Source organism: Amblyomma mixtum, chromosome 3 (assembly GCF_055824585.1).
Source record: "Amblyomma mixtum isolate Tamu chromosome 3, ASM5582458v1, whole genome shotgun sequence".
NCBI lineage: Eukaryota > Metazoa > Arthropoda > Arachnida > Ixodida > Ixodidae > Amblyomma > Amblyomma mixtum.
In genome coordinates this window covers 229,746,949-229,759,423 of record NC_143014.1, presented here as the reverse complement: position 1 = coordinate 229,759,423, position 12,475 = coordinate 229,746,949, and the positions used below count along the sequence as shown (strand labels likewise).

Sequence of the window (12,475 nt, the reverse complement as noted above, 5' to 3'; positions counted from 1 at the left end):
TCGCTGACAACCAGCTATATACCACAGATCTTCCCTAAATCAATACCCAGGTCCCATGCAAATCTATTGTTAAGCTCGAATATTCCGAACCAAGAGTTGTGCTTCATTCCACACTGCTCTCGTGGCACCCGAGTGCACCTGACCACCATCTGGTTGGATTTTTGTTTGACTTCAATGGTTTCCGGCCTATTTCAAAGAATGCCCTCCCACAAAAATTTTCTGTATTGACCAATTAATATTGGAGATATAGCTATCACAATCAAGAAATTTCGTTGCCTTCTGTTTTGGTTCCAGCAACTGAAAAGTGCAGTATTATCAAAGCACGCACACTTACAATGCAAGCCATGAAAAGATGGAAGTACAGGTGTGTTTCTTGTTGCATTCCTACACTATGATTTAGAGGAACACACAAAATAAATTTGAGCTGGCATGCATCCCGTTATATTCTCAGAGACCACTCTCATTCAAAATGTGAGCTTTTATCAGCTAGAAACACGAAAAAACGATGTACAGATGTTGCCACTAGCGGCCCAATTTATCCAGAGTACTGGTTTATTTGTAATCTCTGAACATGGTCACGGGACCTTTAATGTTGTGGCTGTCACTGAAGGAATGAAGCTGCCTAAATAGTAATTGCCCGGCAAATTTGTTGCTTGTGAATGTACTCTGCTTCTGCCACCTTGCGAGTGCCTGTGGCACAAGACACAAGAGTTTCATTGTCTCGCCTTCGCTATTATGTGAAACAACTAAGTAGTAACGTTACTACTAATGTTAAATATTATTAAGCTGTATCTTTAAACATACCCTCCCATCCTCTGCTACTGTGCACACTTGTGTGCCTTCCCTGGTGGGGCCTTCCTCCTGGCTACCCAAGCACTCTGTGAAGTCCACATGAGCCAGGGCTCCAGGAATGGGGCTCGGTGGAGGCTCAGAGGTGGCTGCAGGCGGAGAGGAGGGAGCTGCCGATGTAGCAGCCATCAGTGAAGAACCTGCTGATGCCGCAGGTGCCGATGCCGCAGGTGCCAATGCCGCAGGTGCCAATGTCGCAGGTGGAACAGAAGCAGATGCCGCAGGTGCAGATGCAGCAGAGGCAAATGCAGCATGGGCAGCTGCAGCAGAGGCAAAAGCAGCACGGGCAGGTGCAGCACTGGCAGATGCAGCCGCCACGGCCGCGGAAGGTGCAGACGCAGCAGGCAGTGCTGCAAAGGGTGGCACAGATGTAGACCAATGAAAATAACTTCACCAACGATCATGGTTTTTGTAATGCGAAATTTGAGCACAGCTTAATTTTTTTATATATTGAGGCAGAAAACAGACAATACTTAAGCTACCCTCAAGAGTACAATGTGGAGCACTCCCGCTTTATCCAGTGCAAGGCCTCTAAACTACAACACTGAAAGAACGCTCCTCAGCGGTGCGGAGTGGAGCAGTACAACCCTTGCCTGGCTGCAGCGTCCTCTCCTGTGTTTACTGCTCTTTGCAAGAATGCATTGCAAGTTGGTCACCTCAGTGCTTCAAAGAGAAATGTTGAAGCCACAGAGGACGAGTCTTGAGTCTTTGTCAGGAGCGGGCCGCGAGGCACATGTCCCGTATATTTATAATATTGTGTGCCTGTTCCCATGGTAAACGCCTCGCACTCCACAAACAGCCCTCATACACACTCATGCATGTGCTGGTTGACAATTCGACTGCAGATTCATGACCGACTCAAGTTTAGACGCAGTTTTGTGGTAGATGTTACACCGATTCCAACATAATCAGCCATGCACCTGTGCGAAAAGTGCCTCCAAAATAAGCTCCACTACAACCTTATCCCCCGTTATTCCTTCCCATAGCTTGGGATTTTTTGCGGCTGGCTCACTGCTGTGCCAAAAAATCTATCAGTTCGTGTCCCACAAGAAACTGCATGTTTAGATATGGCTTTGTCAGGTATTTATTATTTTTTTTTCTAATACCTGAGCTAATGAATTTAAGATCTGACATTAATGGAAAGCTTGGTCTTATTGAACAAGCCAACATGACTGAGTGAACTACTAGCGTGTTGACTTTGTGAACAAATAAAAAATTGTGATTTATGGCTTAGCCACAATTTACAATTAATCCATGTCCCGAAGCGACACACAGGCTATGAGGGACACCGCAGTGGAGGGCTTCGGAATAACTTTGACCACATGGGGTTTTTAATATGCAGACGTTGCAGAGTACACGGACCCTTTTTGTGCTCTGCCTCCTTCAAAGCGCCGCCACCACGGCCAGGATTGAACACAGGTGTCCTGGCTAAGCAGCCAAGTGCCCTGACCACTCAGCCACCGAAGCAGGTACAACAGTTATTGGTATGGTGTTTTAAAGCAAGGGAAGAGAGTAAAAGAGTAACACAAAAAGATTTGTCGGCAGTCATGGCTAGGTTAAATCCTTCAAAGTGAGAGCAAGTTGCTCTTCAGTCCGCAGATTTCAATATGCGCCGTAAGCTATTCCCTCCCCCCTCCCACCCCAACACACACACACTTCCTTCTTAAACCACCCAAAAAATTTTCCCACGTTATGTGACCTGAAAACATTTAATCAATAAGCTTGCACAGCAGGAAATACAGAAAAAAAACTCATTATAAGGAGTGTACCATCAGCTGAGAGGAAGCGCAAGAGCTGGTGCTGCAGCTTGATGTTCAGCTGGCGCAGCTCCTCATTTTCTTTTCTCAGCTTCTGCACCTCTTTCTCTGCTGCTGTCTCTGTGCCACTGGCCATAAGGTCGTCCGTTGCGGCCTGCTGCGCGAGCATCCGCAACTTTTTGATGTTTCGAACCTGCAGTAGTTAACACAGTGTCAAAACACATATTCACCCATATTGTCTTTAACATTATAAAAAAAATTAAATTTCTTTGGACGCAAACTGCAGAAATGCTTGCATGTGACACAACGTTACTGAAAACCTATTAAACATCACATTTCATTACAGGGCTTGGGTTTCAGTTGCGCATACATACTTTATCCCGTGCCAGGTCTCTTGGGCGTTTTGCGGGGCGCGCGACTGCTCCACGATGTCGTTGACCAGAAATATGTTGGTCCATTTCTTCTTTGGATTCTGGGAAGAAAAGAAATCTCTTTTAGGGGTATGTTCGCACAATTTTCCATACATTGATTGTAACGATAAAATGCAAGATAATGTTTCCTGCACCAAGCCTTTTGCAGCAGCTTCTATTCTAAATTATTTAATTGACAGTGCCTATCTGGCCATCAGCCAGAATTCCCCCAACACTCATCAGAGACTGGCTGCTCAATTGAGTAGTCTGTCCTTTTTTTTAGAATGAATCATTTTCGCCACTGTTCAGCAGCAGTAACAAACATTGCTATATGAAACTACAGCCCCAGGTTTTTTTGTTTATGGGGGTTCAACGTCCCAAAGGAACTCAGGCTATGAGGGATACCGCAGTGAACAGCTTCAGAAATTTCGACCTCCTAGGGTTCTTTAATGTGCACTGACCGCACAGTACACGGGGCCTCTAGAATTTCGCATTCATGTCAATTTTCAAGAAACAATGCAGAATCGACACTTCCTTCCTAGTGTGGCGTGAGAACCTCTGTCACATTTGGCAGCTTTCTCGGCTACAGAGGCCTTCACATTTTAATATTCAATACACGTAGCTAGGACATGGTCATCAACTGAGCTGTAACCGAGAGCAGTGAAGTATACATTTTATGCTTCCGAACTAGTCCCAAGTGATACACACAACCCCCTCCCCCCCCAAAAAAAAAAAAAAAAAAGCAACGGGTTCACCCTGGGAAGACCAGCCACTCATCACTTGTACATAAGACAGTTCATTACTACAACTGAAGAATGCCTGGAGGGGCGCCAGTGAGAAAAAAAAACGTATTCACAAGGCCCAGTTGATGGAGGTGCCGGGGGAATTTCAGCCGGGCGACTCTACCATCTACCGGAAACTGCCAGATTAATTTCGTTACATCCATCAACATGCAACATGCTGCAAACAGGACGGAATTCGCAAACCGGCAAGTTGAACGTGAGAACTGCACAACAGCGGTGCGCGTTACGAAAGGCAGAAAAACTCAAGAACACATTCCTATAGCCCTGAGAAGCAAATTCGAGTGCTGTACCGCCGTCAGCACGCTTAACAGGAACGCTCGCTTGCGCGTCCTGCACTGATATTACAGCCTCTGAGCGCTGGGCGCAGAGTCCAAGACCATACTGCACGGTATGTTTGCGGACGTTGGAGACAGCTCGTGCCCTGCTTCCACTTTAATTTTGCCTCAGACGCAGCGGCCGACGCCCAGCGGCACTAACGTCAGTGAAAGACAATCGCTCGAGCGTCCGTGTTAAGCGTGCTCACGGCGGTACATACATAGAGGCTGAATGAAGTTTCAATATCAATCAACGCCCTACGTAAATACACGGGTAGCTACAGCTGCCGCAAAGTAGAAATTACAAAAGTACTCAGACAGTAATAAAGGTGTTCTTACCTGTCATCTGTAGGATTTCTGCGTCGTAGTATCCGCCCTTTGTTTTCTCATCCCCCTCCCAATAAACCTGATAGATATTTCCCGCCGCAAAATCTTCCGTGCTCTTTGGGTGGAAATCTTTCACAAGAACCGATGATGTGACTTTATTTATGTTGTCAAGAAGAAACTTTACGTATACGTAAAACACCATTGCACTGATGCACACTCGGGAGCAAGTCACCAACGTCGCGCAGTATAGAACAAAAAGGAAGGTGGAACGGTTGGAACAAACTCTCTACATGATGTTTTGACAACGTAGTGGTGTGTGTGGCGCTGCAGTCTTGTCAAACAAAAAATTGCCTGCTGATGAGACTGCACACAGCTTTAGCGCGTTGCTAAACAGATTGAGTTATTATCTGTATTATATGTTGCAAATGTAGTAGTTAACTTTGTAAGCGCCACTTTCTTTTTGGCTAGATTGTAGCGTTTGCCTTGCTAGGGAGAGGCGGGCACGCATTGAAGCACGCTATAAAACAAAAAAAGGAAAGGAGAGGCGGGCGCGCGGAATTTCCCGCGCAGTCTGTCGTCGCCTCCTTGGCTGTGCGTTCCATCTGTCTTCAGTGTCGTTCTTGCACATTATACAAGCCAACGCCTCATCTACTTGTACAAGCCTGTTACAAGCGTGCAAAGGAGGTGCTCCAACATGCCTCCCAAAAAACGCTACCGCGCCTATTTTCAGCCAAATGCGCTATCACCGAAAATTCCGCGGCAGACGACATGGAGCCGGCTGCAAAAGGAATCCGCTGCCACGTCTCAAGCACCGCAGGTAATTCACCGACTTGTTTACGTCATATGCTAGGGCCCATTCACTTTCTGCGGCGAAAAGTTTTACATTCCATGAACTCATAAAGAAACCGCAAGTGTTTTTTTTCTTTTCCGAGCTGTGCAATGTTGCAAAAGCGACCTTTGCCATTAGGCTTGCAAGGCGTGAGGAGAAGCCCGCTTTTCAAGGAATTTTTGAAGCAAAACGCGGGGCGAGCAAGTGCATATTTGCGGGTGTGGATGCGGAAAGGAGGTACGGGTCGCTGCGAAATAAAAGGCATTGCAGAAGTTGAGCGAAGTAGGGACAGCAAAGAAGGGCAAACGGGTGCTGCAGCTGGACAGCTCGAAACGCCGAGCACCGACGGCACGGATCATGACGGCGCGGCTGCTGCTGTGCGATGTGCGTGCATTACCGTAATGGAGATTTGCTTCGCTAGACTGTGCCGCGCTCCATTGAAGCGTTGCCTTTTGAATAACTTGTACCTATTCGTTTATTATGCATTTCAACTTGCCCCCCCCCCCCTCCCCACCACTTTTTTTTCTTTGTGAAAGGGGAGGGAGAAAGGTAAAGTCAGATTTTTTTTGCGGAATCGCGAGAACCTAGGGTCCTTCCACCCACCGCCCCGTGTCGCTGAAAAGCCGGCTACGGCGGCGTTGCCGGCGTGATTGGCCGTGAGCCAAACATGCACAAAAAATTCCCTCAAGGGCACCCTATGGGGCAAGTGGGCCACCTGTGTCACGTGACCTAGTGACATGGTCATAACCAGCAGAAGCGAAATGATATCATCCGTAGGCGTGTTTGCAGGTCGATAGAGTTGTTGATGTCAAAAGTGAATTAAGGTTGCAAGGCATTTTTAACTATTTACTCATGCAGACTGGGTTTGTACCGCAAAGACAAGGACATGAGAGGTGACACACACACAGGCGAAAACTATCAACTGGCTTTATTGGCGGAAGGCCACACCTTCTGCAGGCCGCAGGGTCGAAAGAAAAATAGTGACAATGCAGAAATAACGAAAAAAAAACAAGCGTTGTAAAACAGCTAGCAAAACAGAACGCGTGCGCGGGTGCGTATATGTATCACACACAAAAACACTTTTGTTTATCTTCCTAGCGAATCATCAGGCAGCTCCATTAAAAACGTCAATCTCAGCCGGGAGCAGGGACAAACACGGTTCGCTGATGCACTCGCTGCCAAGTTTCTTTATGTGGCAGGCTTCTAGGCTAATGTATTCCGTTGTGTCCCTGATTTTGCCGACAACTGAGCAAGTGGCACGTACACATATAAGCGTTCCTTTTGTATGATTGCCCTGAGACATTTTTCAGACTAAGCCGCACTTTTCTTTTGTAATACCTGCCAGATAGCACAATAGACTATTTCGTTGCGTCTTTGGTACAGACGACGAACGATGCTCGGAATACTGCGCTGCAAGCATTCCCACCTTACGGATTGGCGGCCCTCGTCCTGGCAGCCTGTGCAGCCGGTGCCACCCGTTACCAAGACGACCCTGGGACCACTGCAGTTTGGAGCGCGTCAGACAGAAGGTCTATGAACTTCAGACGGAGTGGTCCAGTTGTGAGCTGCTGTGGCTTCAGGAATTCGACGGAGTGAGTGACGTCTTAAAGGCTCCCTCCTGAACACACTCCATTAGGGTCTTCGATGAGCAATTGCTGCAAAATATATGGAACAGAAAACCGGAGAGTGCGCAGTCATATGCCACGAGCACAGCGCGGTGAAGCATGTCGAAGTCACTGCGTCGCACACAGGTGACAAGCTAATGGACTAGCTGTGCTGTGAACATATGTAGACAGCCTTTGAAAGGTCCGCACTTATGAGAAGAAGCAGGGTGTTTCTCGCAGATTTGCATCCATATTTCCTACGAGTTGCATGAATGCGTTGATTGAGCCGTTCTTGCCTACCGCCAGTCCTATTCAGTGAGTGCACTTGGCACTGTGGCATACATCCTTTTGTTTAAAACATGGCTCAAAACTAAACCAATGCTTAGACTTCTTTTGACTGCAGTGAAGCTGTAGCGAAAAGAAAAAAGGTAGGGAATGATTAAACAGCATGGTAGACATTTCCCTTTCACCTGCACCTTAAATTTACAAGAGGATTTTTTTAACCGTCCCCGTTGGTTACTTTAAAAACTGCGAGAGATGCGTCGGTGCCTTTTATTGAGCTGGATTGTACAGACACGTGAACAATATGTACCGCATATAGATTAACAATTCGACTGATTGACTTAAATGAAGATATACATATAAATTTTTCTTTTAGGGAGGAAGGTTTTACTGCAGACTTGATGACCTTCATTGTTGTTAGAAATACGTAACGTTAAAATGCAAATTTGAAGGCTTCTTGAGTTGACTTTCCCGCACAACCTAAATATAGCGAATTGGAGGATAGTTACCCTAGAAGGATGATTAGGGTTCCCCTGTTAGGAGGGTATGGTAAGAAGTGGTGATTGCCTGAGTGTACGGAGGCGTTTGCGGTAACTATCCGGAGCGTGTTTATCGTGGAAGGAGGAGGAAGGGTATACCCACAGCGGAGGAATGGTGCACGGTCGATCTGGGAAAGGGGCGGCGAAACGCGCCGCCCGAGGACGGGATCGTTACCTTCTGTGCTGCGCTTCTTGAATTGCGGACTGTAGAGCAGACCAACAAGAAATGCGACTATGTGTGGAAAAGTAAAATGAGTGGCCTAGAACTATACTAGTGTGAGGTCTCTCTCATATATTCTACCATAACATTCCGTAATGAGGAAATACCTAGTAGTAGTTAAGTGTAGTAGTAGTTGAGTATAAATATCTTAACATCGCCAGCTGAATCTCACAGTAGCCAGTACTAATCGTCGTGTCAACATTTTTAAAGGTTATGTGAATTTGGTCCCCAAGCACAGTTCTCAGTGCCAACATTTCGACTTCTATTACTACAAAATCTACTGCTCGTGGTAGCAAAAAGACCACAATAAACACAGCGTCATTTGATCCCAACGGCACGCCAAGTTATATCATAGAAAAATAGAACTGTAATTCGCCCATTTTAAATATTTTGAAGAGTTAAACAAAATCAGCCAAATTTTCAAAAACAAAACAAGCTCTAAACACTAGTTATCCTGAAATGAAGGGAACAGAAGAAACTTGCAAAGAGGTCCGTATGCTAGCTGATGAAAAGCCGGCTTCAGCGACGGTGGCCTAGTGGTCTGTGCATCCGCCTTGTATGTGGTAGGTGGGGGTTTCGATTCCTGATGCCCCCGCATATATATAGCGGTTTCCATTAGGTATGCACTTTGTATTTGCCTGGTGCTCGGCTTCTATACGGCTAATGCTTCGAAGAATGAGCATTTCACCCTACCTTTTAATGAGCAAAATAGTTAAGAGCAAAATTTTCTGGACAGCACAGCACCAAACCGGGTCATCTCACCAACGCTTTCCCCTGCATGGAGACATGCCTGACAGAGTGTTTCACAGCAGTCACCTTATAAGCAGCGTGATCAGCTCTAGCTTTCTCTGCCACTAAGCGTCAGCTGTCCATGCGCCTCATTGTGCTGTTCCACCATCCGCAGGCGCTGATACGAGCCATTAAGTCCACAGGAACAAGGTCGGCAATGCAGGTGGCCAATAGCACAGCTCCAAAAATGCCAAGCAAAAGAACGGGCAGGCCTTCTAGCGAGGCCATTCTACTAGAGGATGACCTTGGAGGTGCAGCCAATACCGAAGCTAAAGAGCAAAAAGGAAATCTCCCGGCCTATCTTCCAGAGGCAGCGAGTCCAATCCGAGAGGATGCAGTCGTCCGGCACAAGACATCCAAGAGCTCTTCAGCTGCTGGCTGGCTTGGAGCGGCTGCCACATTCATCGCCAAGCCACTGTACTGGTAAACGGGTGTCAGCTTAAACTACCTTGGTCCCGAGAAGCATGTACAAAAATTTATACGATTTAGAACAGGGATCGCGGTGACCACAATGTTGTGGACATGCCTCTTCAGCGTATGCTTGTATGAAAGATCCACCCCGTAAGAAAGATCTTGCAAACAAGAGCTCCAAATTGTGGATAGAGCACCAAGCCTGCAACATTTTGATCGTTTTTATTATCTACTGCGATGATTTTTTCTCAGCCTTCGAATGGGCTTTTTTAAACTGCTGATTTCATTAACAGTTTTATTAGGTCAGAACAGGTGCCTTCTTCAGTGCGTATAGCACTGCACCAATGCCGTATATGCCAAAGAAAAAAGTGTTGTACAGCCAAGATCGTTCACCGGTATTCCAATGGCTGCTTGCCTTTAAGCTGTAATGATCGTCTGGCTGAACTCTTCTACAAAGAGCAATGCAAATAGGCAATGTAAAAGTGAATGTTTTATGTCCGCACGCAAGCAGATTCTGTCCGATGCATTGGTCCAAACATGTCATCACTTAAAGCAGTGCCCTTGCTGTCAAGATAGAAAGTTTGTAATGTTGCTTTTTTTTTTCGCGTGACACAAGTGCCCATGATGATTTCAGAAACACGAATTCCAAACAATAATTTGCCTTGGCTATTCATAAGAGATGCTCGTGAAAACATCGTCAAACCTGAGAGAAAAAAAGAAAATGCCGGTGTACGGGGCATCATATTTACGGAGAAGCGTACGTGCATGTGTGTGTCTGTGAGAGAAAGATGGAGAGGGTGAAAGGCGCAGTTTTTCGGCCATCACAACAGCGTCACTGTGCGCATCTTCTCATTCGTCAGCTTGACGGCCTTGCTCCCTGGAGAGCAGCCACGCTTGGATCGCGCGTGGCTTTCTGTGATCAGCCATGCCCGCCGGCAGGAGTCGTCCTACGCTTCGAGCCACCTCCCGGCAGCCTCAATGTTCAACCCAGACTCCGGGATGGGTGCAAAGAGCAGGCACTTGATGGTGAGCAGGATTTCCTGGAGGCCCAGGTCGGGCTTTCAGCCCTTCTTTTTAATCGTGTTTACGCAGTTCTCGACCGCGGACACAGGCCACACTGGGTTGAGAGAGGCGCGTCGTCATTAAGACCCGCGGCGGCGACGACGAAAATGTTTGGCCAGCACTAGGCATAAGTTGAATACACCCCTAAGGTAGGAGAGCCTTGAAGTGCCTCGATGATGGTCGCTATGTCGGTGCGTCTTCACTTTGACAATGACTCGGATGCCCTAGGGCTGCTGCCGAAGTTCCCTGCAGAGCTACCGCGACAGCTGGCGCAGCCATTGCGGAGGAAAGTTTTCGACGTTCTCGGTTCGTTTGGGGGAAGAGAAGACGGAGGCCTAGCCAACAGCATCTCTTACGGCGTCGGACGTACGCACTGCCAGCAGAGGCAATTCTCTCTGCAGTACTTTACGGTTTAACGCGTTTCCGTGCTAATATAATTCCTATAGTTCTTCTGCATTATAGTTCACGCGTTATTATAGTAAGGGAAGAAATGAATATGCTGAAGACTTCAAAAAGCCCATCAATCACTTAGCGGCGAGTGGGAGATACACATACGCTTTAACCTAGGCTGACGACATTGGGGCCCAGACGATCATTGATAATCACAGAACCGCCACTATGGAGTGCGCAATAGATGTAAGGTGTAGGTAAGCTAGACAAATTTCATCCCCTTTCAGGATGAAAGCCGTGGATTAAGAAACGAATAAAGCACGAAGACTTCAAAGGAAATGGAAAGAACTGAACTGGCGGAGCTGTGAGAGCTAATCAATAAGGTTAAGGAGAACGAGATAAACAATTAAGTGTTATATACATGAGAGAAACGAGCATTCTGTAAAAATAGGTACCAGAACAGCGCCCGAGGGAAGCCAGACATAAAAAAAAATCAGACATGCACCTAAAGAGACACGTAGGACAATGTTATTACCGGTACGGATAAGACTTTCTAAACAATGAGGACCACACTGACACACGTAGTGGTGTAAACGAATTAGACATCTTTCCGGTAGCGAAAGTGGAATTAAGCACACACACACACACACACACACACACACACACACACACACACACACACACACACACACACACACACACACACACACACACACACACACACACACACACACACACACACACACACACACACACACACACACACACACACACACACACACGCGCACACACACACACACCAGATATATGTCTTGTGGACGATCCATCGTTTCCTTTTCTGGTATCACTCTGCTATCTTTGCAAGCCAGATGATCATAGTAGGTGCCCACTGCTCTGTATTGTGTGCCGACTATAAGCGGTAGTATATTAACTGTTACTGCCGTGAATTTTTCTGCCAAATACTGAATTGTGTTTATTTCCTTAAGGTGCATTTTTTCCAGATAGGGACCGAAAAAGAGCCGACTCTGAGTAAGCGATCAAATATCAGCGTCATCACTCCTAAAATAAGTCGCCGCTTCAAATCTATGAAATGAGCTAGACTGCAGTTTAACTAGTATGTGTTTATGCTGCACGAAACGCGAAATCGTAAGCCCCCACCCCGAATACACTGGGACAAACGCTAGGCCGACGATGTACACATTTCGCTTACCATGGCAACCACTGGGTTATGATTTGCGTTATAACGCATAACGCTGAGACCCGAAACGCGAGAATAGCTTAACGCTCTAAAAATGAAGTGTCAAGCGTGCGCGCGGGCGATCAGAATTCAAGCTCTTCCTCATGCGAGGAGACCAGGGCGTGGAGGTTAGAATATTAAATCAGATGTTCTTTTAACTGTGTACCCGCGGTACTTATGGCGGGAAGCCCTCCTTCTTGCTCACCTATTCTCTGTCTCTCTGCTCACAAATATTTTCTTCGGAAAAAAAGGACGTTCTTATTAAACTGTGCGGAAATAAAGCTAAGGGTTGTAATTAGCGGGCATGAAATCCGACGAATCAATTTTTCTGTAAAATCCGAAGCGCGAATATATCCTTATACCGTTTTCATCATATCGATCCTGACTTTTTAGATACATCCTTTAAGCATTGCACCATTGCTGCTTCTTGCGCAGAAAAAGCCACTGGCCGATTCGGTCGCACCAAGCATCTCCGTTCTTTTATTCCTGATGCGCTTTCTACCCCCATATCATTCTGCAGGTTTGGCAGCATTTGCGCCGCAGGTCTCCTTAAGGATGTTTTCAAGAAAAAAAAAAGTATCTGAGGTGAATATTGTCGCGTAGTGGTGACTACAGTCCGGCGAACAGAAAAACAGCGAGAATGTCTTCGAAA

At 46.6% G+C, this 12,475-nt stretch overlaps 1 pseudogene; it reads right to left on the bottom strand.

Annotated features, from left to right (window-relative positions):
- Nucleotides 1–977: 977 nt before the first annotated feature.
- On the bottom strand, nt 978–11,835 carry LOC149353965 (ubiquitin-conjugating enzyme E2 S-like; annotated as a pseudogene).
- Between the last annotated feature and the right edge of the window lie 640 nt (nt 11,836–12,475).